The following is a 20810-nucleotide window of genomic DNA, read 5'->3' on the forward strand; positions in this document are numbered from 1 at the left end:
AGATTTCCAATGATATAAAGTTTTCAAAAAATGGAGTTCGGATGCTCAAGTTATGTCTCCCGGAGTGCAAAAAATGAACCTTTGGCTTTGACAGCAAAAAACACCATAAAAAAAGAAAAAGAAAAAATTCAAACCTCCAGATCTGGATAGAGCTCGGAAAAAGATTTCTGATGATATAAGGCTTGTTGAAAAACGCCTCTGTGAGCCTAAGATATGGCCAAAAAACTGAAGGTCCTCCGGATGGGCCCAGAAGGGGCCTTAAGATTGCCTACACAGTGTCAATGTCAACAGAATATTTAGTAGAATATTCCCTACCTGCTAGAAAAAATAGGTTGCCTAAAAATTGTGTCGGAAAAAAAAATCCGGTGCCTAAAAAAATCCACCTTGTCGGAAAAAGTTGCCTCTCAAATGCCCTATCGAAAAAAGACTTGACGGAAAAAAATTTGGGCGGTGCATGTTGCTGGAAAAAATCCAGCCGACCAGAAAAATAACACAAGTGCCCAACGATGGTGGAAGTAGCATGGTGGTTGTCGGTGACAATAGGGTGGTCGAGAGGGTGGTTGGGAGTGGCAGGCAGTTGCCATGAGGATGAGCGTCAGCGGAGCAGGGTGGCAGTGGTGGGGTGGCTGGGAATCTAAGCGGTGGGTGGGCTTCCATGAGGGCAGCAGTCGGCGGGGCGGCAGTGGTGATCAGGAGGGTGGTAGTAGTGGGGAGGTCGGGAGCCTAAACGGTGGGTGTAGGGAGGCGGGGCCATGGGCAGTGGCAGCACGGGCAACGGCCAGAAGGACGACTGCCAGAGCGGTGGGCTACTGGAGTGTGGAAAATTGGGCATTGTTCTCAGGGCACGAGAGGTCGGAGGGTGGGTCAACGGCCTGTTGTGGGCCGTATGGATAATAAGGATTCTTTGATTTCAAATTTGACATGTGTGCTGCTAATAAGGATTTACATGCTAATAAACACTCAGTTGTTTCTTTTAGCAACATGTATGGATGCTAATGATGACACTCTTTGTGAGAGTGCTAGTGCACATGAGGGGGAAGTGGCTCTTGATGGCTATGATCAAAGTGGTGATGGGATGTAAGAGTGTGATAATGAATCCAATTTACTGAGTAGATGCAAACCCCCAGCCCGGTGTGTTGAACCTTAGGATAACGAATTTTTATGTGAGTGGGAAGACAAAACACATGCATATGAGAGGATTAGTTGTGATCCTTTTCCTTCTCTTGATAACAGTTTGCTTATTATGTACAATGAGAGGGTGGATTCTTTTGAGAATTCCTCTTTTGATGAGCAAACTAATGATATGAATGAAACCTATATTCTCAGTTGTGTGCCAGATCATGAGTCTTTGTTTTCTCAGTCGAGTGATGTTTTTACAGAGTGTGTCATATGTTCAACATGGAAGTGTGTTTTTCAGTGAGCATGACTTATTTTGGTCAAACAATGTCTTGAATTTTTAATCATTGCACAAGTTTCAGAAGTTCAGTAGTGAGTACAATGATAATTTTAAGCATAGTAAATGGATAAAAAATGCCAACATGTTTGACCAATGACATTCTAGTTATGTTATCAGATTGTTTTCAATGCAGTCAAAGGAAAACCATGTTTATGATAGAGGAAAGCATTGACTGACCTTTTCAGATGGCCTTGGCCCATCATATGTGGTTTGACTTTTAAGCCATAAGCAACTTGGGGTAGAGTTAACCTTTTTAACTCAATGTCCAATGAAGAGTTGCCTTTCTATTCGAGTTTCCCTATCCAGGTAATTTCCTTTTGGTCTTCCCTGCAATGGTCTTCTTCCCCAGAGTTCTAGAATCTTGCTATGCCTGCAAGAGAAATACATCCCCAATTAGAGCCACTTTTGGCACCTACAAATTTTTGAAGAAAATTTAGAGGTTGCCATACAAAATTTGCTAAGGTATGAAAAAGTACACCACTGAAAGCTATTTGAGAGGGCCCTTTTGCGATCTAATAAGTTGGGATCCAGTCAAATTCATGAGAAATCACTTGGAGAATGTGTTGGATGCATTTCATTAAGTCCATATATCCATCTGCAAGCTCCTACAATTAGTTTTAACATGTTTTTGATGCACCTAATTTTAGGGGTTTGCACAAATCTGCATGGTTCATATTTCCAAGAAAGCCGGACTAGCCTACTTGGGAGGCTTATAACTTGCACCATGTTAATCATCATGAGGATTTTTAGGGCCCAGTTGTTTGAGAATGAAAATATTTTTAGTTGGGCCCGCGAGGGACCCAGCTTGTCTTACCAAACAATGAAGTTATATTTGCGTGGTCAGTGGAAATATTTTATTATTTTATTCATTATTATGATTTAAATAATAATTACATATGGTTAAATTGGGGAGCAGTTCACAAAGATGCAAAATAAGGTTAGGGTTTTGTTGCAGTTTCATCGAAGCTGTGACTGCAAGAAGATGCCATGATCACTGGATATGTACCAAGTGTATATGTGGAAAAGGCTTTAGAAACATCCAAGAAAATACAATTACGGACATACTGCATCCCACACACTCTTCCAACAGTATAAAGTATGCTAAATAGAAAGCTTTGGATCAAGGTGTGATCCCAAGAGATGATAAAATTGCACGATATGCATCATCATTTGATGCTGAGGTTTTAGAGTGTCTCAGGAAAATTAGCAGCTTCGAAGTAAATTACAGTAACTCTGTCATAGTTCCATACTTCTTCTAGGATTTTTCATGCCCGTGAGCACGTTGTGGATATCAATAAAGAATAATGATTTGGATATTTGTTAGATGTTGCAGCTATAGGTTATGTGTAGAATGTGAAATCACAAATAGAGCCCATGAACTGTTGATGTCAAGCCTAAAAGTGATGTCTTCCCACAGAGGAAATAGTTCTAGGCCGAATGTGGAAGCATTGTCATGACATGTGAACCTTTCGACACCTCAAATCGAAGTGTGATCTCATGGAAATATGAGATTGTAGAGTTATGTATAAAATGGTTTTAATGAAGATAGCTATAGGGACATTCTGAGCAAGTGCCATTGCAGGTGTACTACCAAATTCCACAACCTTTCCTAGCAGTGATTGTGTGAAAGACACGACATGAGAATTGTTTAATATCGAATATAATGGCCCTCTTCAATGCCATTCACCATACCCGTGCCAATATTGTAAATTAGACTGTGTGCACCCGCCAAAGGTATAAAGGATTGATATTTTGTTAGTTTGTATTTACAAAATCATATACATGATGGGAAGTACAAATGTGGTTTTGGTGGCGTACCATGTCGCAGAAGGAATCAGGAAATGAATTTGGTAAAGTGGCATTAGAAATTCCAAGCAAATGTTTATTTGCAGAGATGTGTGTGGGGATTTATCCCACATTAATCCCACTGTGAGTTTTAGTGTTATTTATATACCTTGGTTCTCACATATGAAGTGAGAAACTCCTTGCGGCTCATTTTCGACGGTCGATCGTTGGAATTTTGACTATTTTTCATTGAACTGTCGACAAACGAAGCCGTCAAAAACTCGTTGTCTGACATTCCGTCGGTGCCAAATAACATCAAAATTTTGACGAAACCCTGAACTCTTCCGACAGCGGCCATGCACACTCATCTAGCAAGAAAATGTCGTCAGAATTCTGACACCTACTAGGAACTTTCACCGCTGAGGATTACGATGAGCATCCGACAATAGAGTGTCGTCAGATATACAACATCCTCGTCAGATGTTTTGTTGATTGGTATCGCAATTTTGATGCCTACTAGTAACTATGCATCGACAAGGATATTGTTTGTCCAAAGATTTGGTCGTTGGTGCAAATTTGGGAGGATGTCAGAATTTCGATGGTGATTTAATTTAAAAATAAATAAAATAATATGCATGCCAATTATAATGGTTCTTGTTGGTTCTCTTTTAGCATGTCCTATTAGATGGACCCAAGTAGTTCAATTTCAAGTATATTGGGATGAATTTCAATGCCATTTGGAATCCAACATGAAGCCACATTGATATTTTATCCATTAATGGTATTCATAATGCCAAGGGTGGTAGGTGGAGAGGGGTAATAAAAAATGACAGGAATGTGGTTTGAACGTAGGGGATGGCAAAAGGGATCGATGATGGCATTTACAACTCTAATGTTCCAATGAAGAGATAAGTGAAAGAAAGTAATGGTTGGGAGGTGTGGTAGGGGAAGGTTAAATACCTTGATGGAGATAGAGAGAAGTAAAATTGAGAAGGGAGTCATTTTGGGAAGGTTAACTTTGTCACTCTAATTTCTTACACAAACTCATGAGATTTACTATGCTTTTATACTTTGACCTTTAGGGGACTTAGACCAACACTTGGAAGATAAAGGGGAAGGATCTTCATGAAAGGTGATATCAAAGAAAGTTTAAAAGTCAATAAATGTGCATTTCAATCCATGACATGAGTTACATGAAAAGGAGACATGACAAGTCTAACCTAACCAATTTATCTTTCCCTCTATCAATTCAAAGCTTGGATATTCAAGAAAGAGTGGGCATTCCCATGTTGCATCCTTAGTAAGAATATTATTCCATCTAATCAAGTACTTGGTTATGGTTTTTATCTTGAATTTCCCTTTTTTGGTCTCTATGACTATCTTAGAGACCAAGATGAGGAGGTATCTTCGAGGAAGGCTCAATATGTTTTCCCAGTGACCTCTTTAGTTAGAATATATAAAACACATTATGTATTTTGATTTCACCTAGTAATTACAACTCATACACTACCTTAACTACCTACTTTAGGACCTTATATGGCTTATAAAAGTGAGGACCGAGTTTTTCATATTTGATTGCCTTTACGAATGACTACTTGCAAGGCTACAATGAAAAAATTACCAACTCTCCTATTTCAAATGTTTCATCCATATGATGGCAATCAAAACATATTTTTGTTGATTTTATGGTTGTTGGAGATTATTTTTGAGTGACTTTGAAATATATTAGCCTTGTAGGATCAAGTAGCTTTCTCCTTGGAACCTATTATCAAAATAAACAGGGTCAACAAAATTTTTAATCTTCATACCCATATAATATCATGAAGGGGTTCAACTCAATGACGATATGATGAGTTGCATTATAGTGGTACTTCCCCAAGGGGAGCCATTTTATCCATGCATTTTTCTAGTCCATTGCATAGTTTTTTATTGCATTCCACCCATTTATTTACTATCTTAATTTCTTCATCCATTTGAAGGTAATTGTTAGTGTTAGGCATGAATTTGGTTCCCACCAAACAAAAGAGCCTTTTCTATATGCTCAAGGATTGAGTATGTATGTCGCTCATAATTCTCTTAGGTGGTCCATGAAGCATAACCACTTCCCTTAAGAAAAATTTAGCAACCTATGGTGCCTTTTAATTCAAAGAAATGATAAAGAGGTGTACATAATAAATGGGTTTTTCCAGAACCATGTATATACAATCCTTTACTTGGACCTTGAGGAGTCCTACAATGAATTCCTCAAGGCACTCACCCATTTTTCTTAATCATTGGCAATGTATGAAACAATCTTATTGGAAATGACTACTTTATTTTGTTTCATTTGAAAATAAAAAAATCATTGACCTATTAGAGGATGTCACCTTCGTGTCCCTTCCAAGTGCACCTATCTTTGATTTTCTTATTAGTTTTAAAATACTACTACTGGATCACAAAAAGAAAGTAATGGATTACCCTTAGAAATTTTGTCTTAATCTTAGATTCCTATAATCTTGTCCTTTAGAGAATGAGGTCATTGGATATTAAGTACTTTTAATATGTTATTTCACTAGAACGCCAATATTTAATGTATTATTTGTGTATTATGTGTCACATTAGTCTTCCAATTTGCATAGATGTCGGACATTAAGTTCAAGGTTGCTCTCATAGATAAAGAATTAACAACAGTATTTATTTTTCCCTTCACATACTTGAGATCAAAATCAAATGCTTGAAGTTTAGTTTACCATTTTTTGTTGTTTCTCATTCAAATATTTCTGGTTGAGGAAATATTTCAAGATTTCATGGTCCATCTTGATCTTGAAATTTGACAATATTTGCATGAGGGCCAAAATATCTTTATCATAGATTCAGAATCTCCTTTTTGCCTACTTGGATTTATAACTTTGAAAGGCAATGGGGTGCTTTTGCATGAGTGTGACTTTGATTCCCTCTCCAAAATAATTAAATTCCAAAATAAATGGATGAAAAAAATTTAATAATAGCTAATAGAGGACATGACCTCATTACCACCTCTAGCTTGTCAAAATTCTATTGTTTCACTTTCATCCACTCGAAGGCTCCTTCCTTTGTTAGGATGGTTAAGGGAGTGATTAGCTATGATAAACCTTGATAAAATATTTTGTAGTAACTCTATAGGCCAAGGGGTAGAGGCAAACCCACAACCACCTTGATCTTTTCCCAGTCTACTTGCACTCCCTTTACACTGATGATATGCTCTAAATATGTAATTTATGCCATAGAAACTCCATATTTAGACTCTTTATCAAAAATAGTCTAGGAATCCAAAAACCCCAACACTTCATATATGTACCTTAGGTGCACTTCCAATGTCTCGCTATAAATGAGAATGTCATGAAAGAAAATGTGGACAAATTTCCTCAAATATTTTACAATCCATACAAGAGTAGAATGTTGTAGGCAAAATTTTCAAGCAAAATAAAATGATAAATATTCATAGTGCATATATTTGCATCTAAAGATGTCTTATATATATCCTCCTCTCAGATATGGGTTTGATGGTGACCCAATTCAAGGCTATTTTTTATAAATAGATTACTCCATGGAATTTGTTTATTATCTTATCAATCCCAGGGATTAGGTAACAATTTATTATTGTAGATACCTATTAGTATTTTGTATTTAATGCACACTCTCATTGTGTCATGCTTCTTTCTTACCAAGGCCACCAAGGAAGAAAAAGGGATAAATCTAGGTTGAACGTACCCTATTTCTAATAACTCCTTTATTGTGTTTTTCATTGTATTCCTTTTGTTATTTGAGATGAAGATAAGAGGTAGTGATAATACTCACAAAGTATAATACATCCAAAACCACACTCATGATTATTAGCCCTCTTTCACTCATTGGAATATTCTCACATAGACCTCTCCAACATGTATGAATCCAAACCCCATGTCCTCTAACACTCCAACACCATAAGACCTTCCACTAGTCACTCACCCTCGTACATACTCAAGTAGGACTTCCAATACCCATTCAAAGCATACAATGTATAACCCCAACACATATACTTCATAGGCATCCCAAGAAGGATTCTCAACATACACAAAAGGGGTCTCTACTCCACCAACCAACCAAAGTAGAAAGGAAGTCTTATTGTTACACCGTTGTCCTTTTGTGTCAGTCATGTAGGCTTGGGAAAATTATGAACATGACCTTCCTCCCCTCTCCTTAGTGCCTCCAAAATGCTTCTAGGACTTTATACGGTCCATGTACTAACCTTCCCAAAACTCCAACCACTGAACTTCCCATCACACCCTATTTGGCAAACAAGAAATTGTTGTCTCACTGGTTTTGCTAAGACAGTCACAATCACTGTTAACTTAGGACAGCCAAAGGTTTGCTTAGTTATTGGTTCTTCAACTTGGTGACCCTTTCCCTTGTCAATGGAGCCCTCACACATTCCTCTTTCCCTTCACTAGACTCCCCAAGAACCATTGATGCATTCACACCACTTCAAACTCCATGAAATCACTGTGTTTCAAACCGTAACTCAGAAATCAGTCCCTTGCATTCAACTAGCACGTGCTAAAATTACTCATGAGCCCCTGTAAACACCAAAATATAAAAAGGCATGATATTTTACAAGTTACCACCAGTTTTGGTGGTTTTCCTATGGCTAAAAATGATGCATTCCATTATTTATGGTCACTGTTAACCCTAGGAAGGGTTTTGACAGTGCTTTACAAAAATTCGAATATCTTTTTCAAAACAAAATAAAATTGGATGAAACCAAAGCCAAAATAGAGGTGACTCAATCCTCTTTCATCTCCAATAGGTAATAAATGCAAATAAATAACAAAATTTAAGGATCCAAGGCCTAGAAGTGACTGCCACGTGGAGTAACACAGGAAAAGTGCAGAAAGCTTTAAGATTATATTGATTTCTCCTTAGTATATGGCATTCCAACCTTACAATGAGGATAGGCATTTTTATAGGTTTTTCATCCTTCCCAATGCTTAAAACTACCTTTTAAACTCCACTTAGCCATTGGAGACATTAAATTGCCCTTTACAAAGAAATGTTGCTCATGACAATATTTGTCAATAATGACAACTTTCAACATTTTGTTAAACCATGACCTTAAACACATTGAAATAGGTCCAAATAGACATGAAAGGACCTTTGGAACCAAATTTTACGTTATTACATCAATTTGACCCATTTTGACCCATTTGCATAGTATTGTCCAAATTAATCAGGACCTTCCTAGGACCAACTAGACAACTTGATTACATGAATGGTCAAATGACCTTATTACAATGCTATTGGTCTCATTAGACCTTATTGACACAAGAAACCATCTAGAATTCAAAATGTTCATATTTGACCCCATATAGTTCATTGGAATCAGGAGGTACACTTGGTTCTCCTGGTGCTCCTGCACCAATGATCATCAAATGAGAACTATTGGCTATCATAATCACTATGCATAACGAGTTTTTGTTAGAGAGATCAAGTATTATATTAACAAAGTAATGAATTTACAAGGCTACTTTGATGCATTTTATTCCTACCTCTAGCAGGTAGCAACATTTTTATGTGCACTCTTCTAATTATATGTTAATCTAGGCTTCTAATAGATTGAGGTTGTCTAACATGCACATAGATGACTCAAAACACTTTATTCTTATCCAATTAGTGAACTTGAAAAGAAGCAACTATAATTTGTGATTAAGGAGGTGAAGTTCAGGTCCTTAAAGTGTAAAACAAGGTGAATTCATCTTATTTCAAAGTGCAGACCTGATCCATTCAAGGTGCGAATTCAAGAGGGAGCTGTAAGCCATCCATCAAGGTAGGTGATTTTAGCTGCAAGTTATCATTTACCCTTTCTTTTTAGGTTGATTTCATCAAATCAAGGTGAGTGCAATATTGTTTTTGATGAGGATTTATTGAAGATCTGATTGAAGGATACTCTTTTTAAAAAATAGATCTCCTTTTAGATTCGATTGAAGGATTGAGAACTAGTTTCCATTGCATCCTTGTAAATATTATCCTTTTTAGAGAGTGAAACTTCTTTAGTTCCCATTTGGTTTCATTCAATTTTATGTTGTACAGATAAAGTTCTCTTGATTTTTGTAAAATATGTTAAAAACTTATTACTAGGGTAACCCAAGAATGAATAAAATGCATTATATCTTGTTTCCATGTTGAATAACTCTTCCAATAGGTAGAAAACACTTTGTACATATGCATCTTCATGGCCAAATCTCTGCAGGGCTCCATGTCAAGAAAGGTAGGTGCAAAAGGTGTGGAGAAATCACTGTTTTCTGAGTCTTAGTCGGAATGAGACATCAAAGAGGTGGTTTGGAAGGGTTGAATGTAAATAAAGGGTCTTGGAGGGCTATAGAGGGTTTAGAAGGGAGTGAGAGGGTGATACACATTTGTGTCAAGGATTGAAAATCTCTAAATAAGTTAAAATGTCAGGGTTTTGCTGACTGTCCTTAATGACACCTATTTGTAACTGTGAACGATGCTACAACAGTAGGGTACCTTATGTCTGTAGGGTGGATGGGAGGGTGAAGCATGTTGTTTTGGTTATGAGAGAGGTTTATTGATATTTCTTTGAGTACCCTTGGGTTGATGTGTGTCTACTTGGCATTAGGAGTCCTAATTGGAGAAGGACTTGAGGGAGTAAGATTTTGTGAGTTGGTGTGATTCAAGGGTTGGAAGACCTCAAGATAAATTTGGGTAAGGTGAGTATGCCTAAGGTGATGCATGTCAGTGGTTTTATGGGAGTAGGGAGTAGGAGTAAGTCTTTGGAGTGTTGAAGCAACTTGAGGGGCTAGTAGCCTAGTGAGGGCTTGGGGTTTGTTCCCTATTGAATAGGTGAGTTGGGAGAAAGATCTCCCTAATTGATTGAGATTGGTAGATTCTTTGAATCATAATGCTCCAATGCTGACCTTACCTAATTCTATGTTTCTCATTGAAGCTTACACAAATGCTACTGAGGATGTCATCGGAGCCATCTTGTTATAAGATGGTAAAATAGTATGCTACTATTCAAAGGTTTTCTTTTCAACAATGGGGGATTATCTATATTATGATAAAATTTTATGCATTAGTTTAGGTGATGAGAAAGCATATGAAAAATAGTATGAGAGAGACTCAAATTATGGGGAATACAAATAACAAGAAAGTAGTACTATATAGGTGAGCAGAATTGAATGTGTCCAAGGCATGGTTTCTACTTTTGGAGGCACATAACTCCAATGTGGAAATTCATTTTGGTGGCGGAAAAATAGTGATTCATTTGCAAAGTTGCATGCACTTTCAAGGATGCAAGTAGTAGCAAAATCCTTTAGAGGATGTGAGTTACGATGCACTTGCAAATCCAAGATGCATAAAAAAAGTATATAGAACTAAAGAAAAAGACAATAAGTTGTTGAATGAATAGTTCAAAACACGAAGCAAAAAAGAACAAATGAATAGTTTAAACCATGAAGCAAAAAAGAAAGATAGAAGCAGTAGTAATATTATATCACTTGGTACCAATTTGAATACTTGGTTCCTCCCCCTATTAATTAAAAGTTAATACTATGCTCTAGATGTCAAAAGAAATTTGGTCATGTGCATTGACCGCTACAATTTGGAATGCAAAAGAGGGAATGTACCTGACAGTCCGCTACAAATTTAAGAACAGAGAGATTGTATGGCATCGAGAGGTTGCAATCGTAGCCTATGTTTGCCATAATCCATGTTGCAGCAATAACGAGATGTGAGATAACATTTATAAATTTTGGATGAACTCAAAGAGACATTTACAAATACAACCTACCCTTTATAATAAGTAACTTAAAAAATGGATGCAATGAAAATCCTTGTATCAATAATGTTTGGCAGATAGTAAAAAAGTAGAACAATAAATTCCATATAAAAGTGGTTAGACTTAAAATGATAAGGAAAATTTAAAAATGCTAAAGAAAATGTCAACTAATAAAAAAAACTTACAAGGATGAGGCATATTCATAACTTTTGCAGTCCCGCCATGGATATCAACACTAGAAGCAACTCATACTATTAGTGTACATACAAGACAATATGGGACTTCATTATACCCAACAACTTGTGGTGTTGTTGTTCGTGTTGGCTCTGTTGGACCTTGCAATTAAGATTCAATATACATTATTCACAAGATTAACTATGCAACATAATGAAATATTGAAAAGTGTGTCATCTTATTGAGCTTCTCTTGGTTTTGAGAATAGTTTAATATTCTCTACTTAACAGGGCCAACCACGTGAAGGTGGAAGCTCATTTGGCCCCTCCCCCCATGCCTAACATCACTCTAAATTCCCTGTTAACATCTAACATTCATTCAATCTTTCTACCATTAATAAAATATAACATTTATTCATTAATATCACATAACATTCATTAACACATAACATTGATTGACATTAATTAACACGCAACATTCATCAATATTAATTAACACATATCATTCATAACCATTCATTAGCACATAATTGCATTCATTAACACATAAAAAATCAGTCATTATCAAATCAGGTAGATTACAATCATTTCTTTTTTTGTTTTTTCTTTTAAGCTATGTAAAGAATAAGTGGAGCATGTTACTACTTATCAAGTTGCCATTAGTTTTATATCCAAAGTCATTTTATATACTCTAGTCAGTTACTACTGTCGAAACATTTAGTCGGTATGCACAGAACAGTCGGTTATAGAAGAAAGAAGTCACAGAGCCCAGCATGCACCGAGCTATCTACCAAGTATCATTCCATGTCTATCGAGTAGAAATAATGATACACCGAGTTGATATACACTGAGTGAAATGTGTTACTAGATTCATTGAATCTAGACACACATGGGAAAATGTGTTACAAGATCGAGGAACATAAAACCATTATCACATTGGAAATTGCACCTAAAGATTGTGTATGATTTTGAGGTCATCTAACCAATGAAATATTTTATATAGTTATTCATTCAATAAATCATGTTTGTAAGATCGAAGCAATGAATCAGATCACCGACATAAGAGATCTATTTATACAGAGGTGAATGAAGCAAGATGTGTGTGATAGATAGAGATATACAGAGGTGTATGAAGCAAGACATGTGTGATACATAAGAAAGTTCTAAGTGTTATGACTGTTACAGAGACACAGAGGTCATCGAGAAGGATTTCAGAGAATAGTCAAAGAACAGAGTAAACAGAAGGGTTTACTGAGTTACTTTATGGGTTATCGAGGTATGCTATAAGCAAGGTAATCTTATTTTGAGCACATAGAATTTGCTATAACATTCTAGATGTAAAGTTGTAGATATTTGTAAAGATTTTATTGAAATATTTTGAAGTTGTAAGAGAAACCTTTAACAGGGTAAAAGACTCTAACTAAGTCTATAAATTGTAAAGCCTCTAACCAGGTGCAACATTTAGTTTAAGTGTTGTAAAATCCTTTAGCAAGGTAGATCTAACAGATCTTGATACTCCTAACAGGGTAAGCTACCAGAAATAGCTGAACATGTAGCTCTAACCGAGCACTCTTTATTATTGTAGTAGTGAAGTTGTGGGTGCCATCCCCACCACAGTTTTTCTCTCTAACCAAGAGTTTCTACATAACCAAAATATATGTGTTATGGAGTGAATCATGTATGATTGTTATCTATTTGTTTTAGCTTTATGTTATGTTACAACAGTTTTTGGTTTATGCATAATAGTAAAGTTATTGTTGATAAAAGGATTTGAAGTACTAATTCACCCTTCCCCTCTCAGTACATTAGCTTTCCATATTGGGCCTAACAATTGGTATTAGAGCTTGAATCTTGGAAAAAGGTTTAACAACCTAAAGAGAAAGATCTTATCAATGGAAGGCTATAAACAATCTCAGAAATTGTGTATCTGCAAGAAGAGTTAGATCATGCTAATCAAGTGATTGCAGACATGCAAAGACAAATGCAAAAATCATTGAAAGTTAGAAGAAGATTATCTGATGATTTGCAGGACTCTCAAGAGTTAGTGGAGCAAATTGAAACATCATCTAAGAACAATATATCTAAAGAAACTGAAGAAATGATTGGAGTATTGAAAGAAAAGAACAAAGCACTGACTGATCAGCTAAAAGAAATGAAAAGAGGACATGAACATTTCAGCACACAGATGACTGATAATCTTGATGCATTGAGGATAGCTGAAGATAAAGTAAGAGATCTAGAAAGAGAAAAACAATAGCTTGAAGCTTTAGTATCTGAAAAGAATGAAGAAATTACAAGGTTGACTGGGATTCAACAAAATCTATCAGATCAATTAGGTTATGCACATCATGAAGAAAATCTGAAAGATGATGAGAATCAAGCATTGAAACTTGAAATATCAAGGTTGACCAATGAACTTGAAATAGAAAAGAAATCCAAGGAAACATTGAAGAAGAGCTACGAAGCATCAAAGATGTTGGATGAGCAACTGAATACAAGAAGACCCAACAAAGAAGCAGGACTTGGTTACAAAGGAAAAGACTCTATCGAGAAGGGAATTCATACAACCGAGAGAGGAGAATCATCAAAGCAAGCTTGAAACAAGAAGCACATCAAAAGAAAGAAGCATATTTGCAACTACTGTGGAAATCAAGGTCATACTGCTAACATGTGCCAAATCAGAAAAGGTAAGCAACCGAATGTCACTAAGTCTAATGGTTATTGTTACAATTGCAATATATGGTCACACATTTAACCAATGTAGGACAAAGTCTGTTAACAATTATCAGAAGGCAAATTTCAAAGGGTTTTGTAAAAACTACAATAGATATGGACATAGTACCGAGAAGTGTTGGCTTAAGTAGAAAAACTATATATGGTCTGCACACCGAGCAAATACTAGAGGTTACTGAACTCACACAGATCCTTACTGACAGTATTCTGCAGTACCATGGGATTACAATACAAGGATATGGTGTGAATGTTGTGGAAGATATGGACATATAAGTGCCAACTGCTTTATAAGGTTTGGAATGAACAATCGAAGATCATGGAGAAATCCTGGTATGGCATGTTTTCATTGTCACAAAGTTGGACACCTGGCTAGAGATTGTAGAGATCAACCTAGAGGAGACACTAAAGAAATAAAAGGCAAATTACAAATGATTTGGAAAAAGAAGGAAATTATGTTAAATGAAGAAAGCACCTTACCTACTGAGTTAGGTGCACCTATTCCTAATTAATCGGTAAAGGTATGAAGGGACTACATTCTCTCAAAGATTAAATCTTAACAGTTCCTATTTTATTATGTACTTAATTCAAAATCTACATAACTAAGATATATTAGTAAGTTTGAAATTCTATCAAAGCCTTTTGGAGCACTATACAGGAAGACTGTCAAGTCGGTGAATACAGGAAGCTTGTCAAGTCGGTAAATGAAGAAAGTCTGGTTACTCGGTTAAAGCGCAAAAAGGAAGGAAAGTTTAGTGGAACCGAGTGCATTTAATGTTTTTGACCTAACTTGCACAGAGCCCGATAAGGTATATTATTTACTTAAAGCATTTACACGGTCATTTTTCACTCACCAAGTTTTCAAGAGAGCAGAGCAAAGCAAATCAAAGGCGATCAAACCACCTCCAAAGAAAAATTCAAGGTATTTACATCAATCTCAACGAATTGTTAATCTGGTTTACCAGTCATATCAAGTTGTTATTATCTGCTAAGTGTGAAGCGTCTGCCGTTTAAAAATCTTCAAACCCTAAGGATCTTGTGTTAATTCTTATCTGAAATCTGCAATGGCACCTAAGATCCAGAATCCCATTTTGTTGAGAACATCGAAAAGGCCTCACTAAAATACTCTTTAACTCCCAAAATTGCATCTGAATCGGATGACAAAACCGTATTTTCACTCATTCTGGATAGAGATTTATTAGTCGAGGATGTGAGATTCTTTACCAAATGTCGAGTTGAAGAACTAGGTCACGTTGAAATCAAAGACACATATGATGAATTGTGCACCGATGGTGAAATGGATAGCAAGTATGAGCACATTAAGATCAAGGGATTGACTAAAGCCCTAACCTATCCCCGTGTCTTCAAAACCCAGTGGGTCAAGTTTTTTTTGAGCAAAGTTCATGATGACTTCATGTGGCTAGAGAAAAAACCTTTCAAGATCACCAAGGAAATCATTCATTTGATCACCGGTTACCCTATTCATGATCATGCCCGAGCTCAGAAAATGATATCACAAAAGGAATTGATTAGTTTAATCGGAGTAAAATCATATTGCAGAGGACTGAAATTGAACAATGTCACTAATGCAGAGCTAAAGTTTGCCATTAGAGTAATAGGTTACTATTTCTTCCAATCGGCAAGGGAAAACAGTGTACCCTGTGCAGCAGTAGACTTAGCATATAAAATTGTGAAGAAAGGCATGAAAATTGATTTATGTGAGGTATTGCTGAAAAACCCGTTTGAGAATCTAAACACCATAAGGAAGCCAAAGAAGAACAATTCGGCCAATACACTAAAGTTTGGATCACTGTTAATATACATGTTTTTCTGTTTTGAAAAATTCTTTCCATCAGTCGGTAAAGTTGTTTGGGAACTACACCGACCAATCACCCATCAAATCAATGACTTCATCAAGAAGCTAGGTGATAACTTTAATGATATTATGGATGATTACTTTAGCAAGTTTTAGGAAAGGATGCATAACAGGTACCAGATTCCACCTAAGCTAGTGGAGAAATACAAGGATGACATATGTTTTGAAGTGGACACTGATTACTGTTATGTGAATGTTGTCGAACCAAGAACTCAATCTTTGCCACCTATGGGTTACAAGATTGATTTTGACATCACATAACAGCAGATAGATGCATTTCTTACATTACCAAGGCATGCTACCGAGTTGAGGTATGGAACATATGAAGAAGTGAAGGAAAAAGTAAAAATAAGCATTGTAGTACCCAAAGCTACAAGGAAGGCAACAAAGATGATAAAGGCATTAACAGAGAAATTTGGAGAAGATTCTTCCTCCACACCTGTCAAAGGCACTATAGCCATTACTGAAGAGGAATCTGAAGCCCAAGAGGCAGCTATAACATTGAGCACCGAATTGCCTAAGGGAAAAGTGTTGAAAAGAAAGAAATAGGATACATCAAAGGTATCACCAACTCCTCCAGCCAAGCGACCTAACACAAGAGCATCTGTAGCTTCACCGAGTAAGAAAACAAAGAGTGTTGCCGCACCAAAGGTAACAAAAACTTACAAGAAATCTACTCGGAGACTCATTTTGACCAAAGAGTCTAGTGACACTGAATCTGAAGATGCAAGTAAATTTCAGATTGTCAAGAGCAAGAAGGTAAATGTACACAGTGTTGAAAATTTTATGTGCTAATCTGCAGAAATATGGTGAATTTGGATCATTCAGATATGTAAAATATGAATCCAGATCTGATGATGAAAAGAGATAAATAGAAGAAGCGGTCATCTGCACACTATTGAAATTCTGATTGGTCCCATTGGAAGTATGTAAATCTCTTCCAAATGAATTATATTTGCATATTGACAATAGGTGGAAGTATGCAATGGACTTAGAGAAACAGATGAGAGAAAGAAGTCTGGTACATCTTTTCCCAGACATGTCGGTAGATGAGATCACTGAACATCTGAAAAACTGCCACACAAAATTCCTAGTCAAGCAAAGAGCTTTGAAATTGATGAATGGCCTTTACTTGGATGTAGAGAATGAGACATAGGAAAAATGGTAGGAAATCTTTCGAATCAAGAATGCTAGTGAGCAAGCTGAAGTTGAAATAGTTGATGTCACCGAGCAAGATCCTGATATCGCCAAGAAGGACCCTGCTGACACCATACAAGTAGATGAAGATATCATGGATATAGAGGCACCAGAATAGGAAATGATAGAAGGGAATGCTTATGCCCAACTTGTATCCAGTGAATTAGTTTTGGAACAAGTTCACCCCTATCCTCCAGTCAATTAGCCTATTTCAACTGAGACCCCTAAGGATACGAAGCAAGGCACAGAAGGTCACAAGTCAACAACAGGAGAAGCTACTTCTCAAGAATAGACCTCTCAAGGTCCTTCCAGCACTGAAAATGTTGCAACCGAGACACCAAAGGACACTACAGAGGCTAAAGAAACCGACCAAAGTGTTGCCTCTATCGAGCAACCTACCGAGGGTCAACAAGCCTCACAAGCTATTGTTTTAGTCCAACTGATGAAAGGCAAAGAAAAGAAGATGAAAAAACATAGTTTCAAATTAGATTTGTCAAAACCAATAGTGTTCCCCAATGTTGATATATCCAAATTAAAGGGGCAAGCACTCATTGAATTCGGTGAACTATGCAAAGCCAAAGCTGAACAGGAGAAGCAAATGGCTATTCAAAAGAAAAATAAAGTACTTGAGAAGGTGAAAGCACTCTTAACCGATATGCTACCTGAAGCTATAGTAACCAAAGATGCAGCCATCCACATTCAACTGGATGAACTCCTAACCAAGATAGAGACATCTCGAGTAGATGCATTCGAATATTTGAGCAAGTTAAAAGACAAGGAGCTCACTACAAAAATGATTGAAGAGGTATAGAAAGCTATTGCCATTAGCAAAGTTAAACTTGTCAAATTTATTGCTGAGTTGACCCCTCAACTCAAGCACATTCTTTATTTATTTCAGAAACTCTATACATTCTCTGTATTCATTAAGGACATCAAGAATAAAATAGAAGCAATTGAGAAAGAGATCATTGATCTCTCTAATAAGTTGACCACTGAGCCACATTCCATTCAGAATTTCTATACCAAGCTACAACAACTCATGGCTTAACAATTGGAACTAAGGAATGAAGAACACAAGTTAAGGATGGACATAATGACACTTCAAACATTATTCCTTCCTCATCTTTCATCCGTCCAAGAGCATATCAACAAAGCTACCTCCCTATCCACTCAACAAGAGGGAAGCACCTTAGATGGACTCATTTCACTGTTAGCTTACATTCAAGCACATAATTCACTCATGGACAGTGTTAAGGATGCCCTCTCTACCGCTCTCACCAATGCAAGCACAAAGTATAAATCCATCTTTGACTAGTTGCCACCACCGAATGGTAACTAATTTTTGATGCTTGTCAAAAAGGGGGAGTGAGTATCATATCATAGTATACAGGGGAATGTAGTATACCGAGCAAAACAAAGTATTCAAATGCAGAGTCAATTTGGAACAGAGAATAGAGCAGTGAACCGAGTAGTTATCACAGAACATTGATAACCGAGAATGCAAACTCAGAGTTTTGTACAGTATATTGATAAGGGGAGTATATCTAAATATACTATTTCATTGACTAATGTATAGACTGTCTGTTTAGTCAAATTTTGTAAGTATATAGATTTTTGAGTTATGAGTTTGAAAGTAGTTTTGTCAAACATCTCAACTAATGTCAAAAGGGGAGATTGTTATTACTTATCAAGTTGCCATTAGTTTTATATCCAAAGTCATTTTATATACTCTAGTCTATTACTACTATCGAAACATTCAGTCGGTATGCACAGAATAGTCGATTATAGAAGAAAGTAGTCACAGAGCCCAGTATGCACCGAGTTGTCTACCGAGTATCATTCCATGTCTATCGAGCATAAATAATGATACACCGAGTTGATATACACCGAGTGAAACGTGTTACCAGATTCATTGAATCTAGACACACATGGGAAAACATGTTACAAGATCAAGGAACATAAAACCGTTATCACATTGGAAATTGCACTTAAAGATTGTGTATGATTTTGAGGTCATCTAACCAATGAAATATTTTATATAGTTATTCATTTGATAAATCGTGTTTGTAAGATCGAAGCAATGAATCAAATCACCGACATAAGAGATCTATTTATACAGAGGTGTATGAAGCAAGACATGTGTGATAGATAGAGATATACAGAGGTGTATGAAGCAAGACATGTGTGATACATAAGAAAGTACTAAGTGTTATGACTGTTACAGAGACACAAAGGTCACCGAGAAGGATTTCAGAGAATAGTCAAAGAACAAAGTAAACAGAAGGGTTTACTGAGTTACTTTATGGGTTACCGACGTATGCTATAAGCAAGGTAATCTTATTTTGAGCACATAGAATCTGCTATAACATTCCAGATGTAAAGTTGTAGATATTTGTAAAGATTTTATTGAAATATTTTGAAGTTGTAAGAGAAACCTTTAACAAGGTAAAAGACTCTAACTAAGTCTATAAATTGTAAAGCCTCTAACCAGGTGCAACATTTAGTTTAAGTGTTGTAAAATCCTTTAGCAAGGTAGATCTAATAGATCTTGATACTCCTAATAGGGTAAGCTATCAGAAATAGCTGAACATGTAGCTCTAACCGAGTACTCTTTATTATTGTAGTAGTGAAGTTATGGGTGCCATCCCCACCGCAGTTTTTCTCTCTAACCAAGAGTTTTTGCATAACCAAAATATATGTGTTATGGAGTGAATCATGTATGATTGTTATCTATTTGTTTTAGCTTTATGTTATGTTACAACAGTTTTTGGTTTATGCATAATAGTAAAGTTATTGTTGATAAAAGGATTTGAAGTACCGATTCACCCCTCCCCTCTCAGTGCATTAGCTTTCCATATTGGGCCTAACAGAGCATCGTTTTCTTCATCATTTCCCCCCTCTTTAGTTGTTCTACACTCTGCTCATGATCTTGATGTATGCCTAGTCCTATACTAAGGATGAGGACACTGAAGCGAAGGGGGGTCCTCTGAAATAACAAAGAAATGGGTTAAATTCAAAACATTTTTCATTATTGTTACAAGTATTTCATTAATTTAAAGAACATAACCGTGGTGCTCTTTACCTGATGGGGCCACATCATTTTGTCTAGCCTCAACCTCAACATGTTGAACACCCTCTAGATCCTCTGGAGTTGAAATACTAAAGTTTACATTAATGTTGAACACCAATTGCAATTAAATTTGTTTAAAAGAATAACAATGGTCCTCTTTACCTGATTGGGGAACATCACATTCCTGATGTTGTGTACCCGAATCATGCTCCACTTGGTCACCACTGACTACATGCTCTAAAATATTAACAAAAAGGGTTACATTAATTACTACACTAATTACAATTTAAGATGTTTAATTGTATTAATAATTACATAAATAAATTTGAATAGCAAATAAATACCTCCACTAATGGGATGTACATCTGGACCTTCATGTGTAGGTCGTGTTTCATGATTTGCAAGCTACATTCCAATGTCATGCGCATTGTTATCATTGCTTGCTTATTTAAAAAAAATATGGTCACTTTATGTTGGAACTCAATATCAATTAGATTATTGGTAAAGTATTCAATTTGAAACAATTTTCATTTAGCTTATTTACCTATGTGACGGATGCACCAGAATCTTGTGTTTTCCCACTCAATTCTCATAGCCGTTTAGCCACGACTGTATAGCCTTACTGGTAGGCAATCCTCTTGTCATCTTCTATGGGTGCTCTATTGAATTCAGAGCCCTACATTTTTGCTTGGTATCGTGAATTTTGCTTTCATTGATTGATAAAAAAAAAT

The sequence above is a fragment of the Cryptomeria japonica genome, chromosome 5 (assembly GCF_030272615.1).
Source record: "Cryptomeria japonica chromosome 5, Sugi_1.0, whole genome shotgun sequence".
Classification (NCBI taxonomy): Eukaryota; Viridiplantae; Streptophyta; class Pinopsida; order Cupressales; family Cupressaceae; genus Cryptomeria; species Cryptomeria japonica.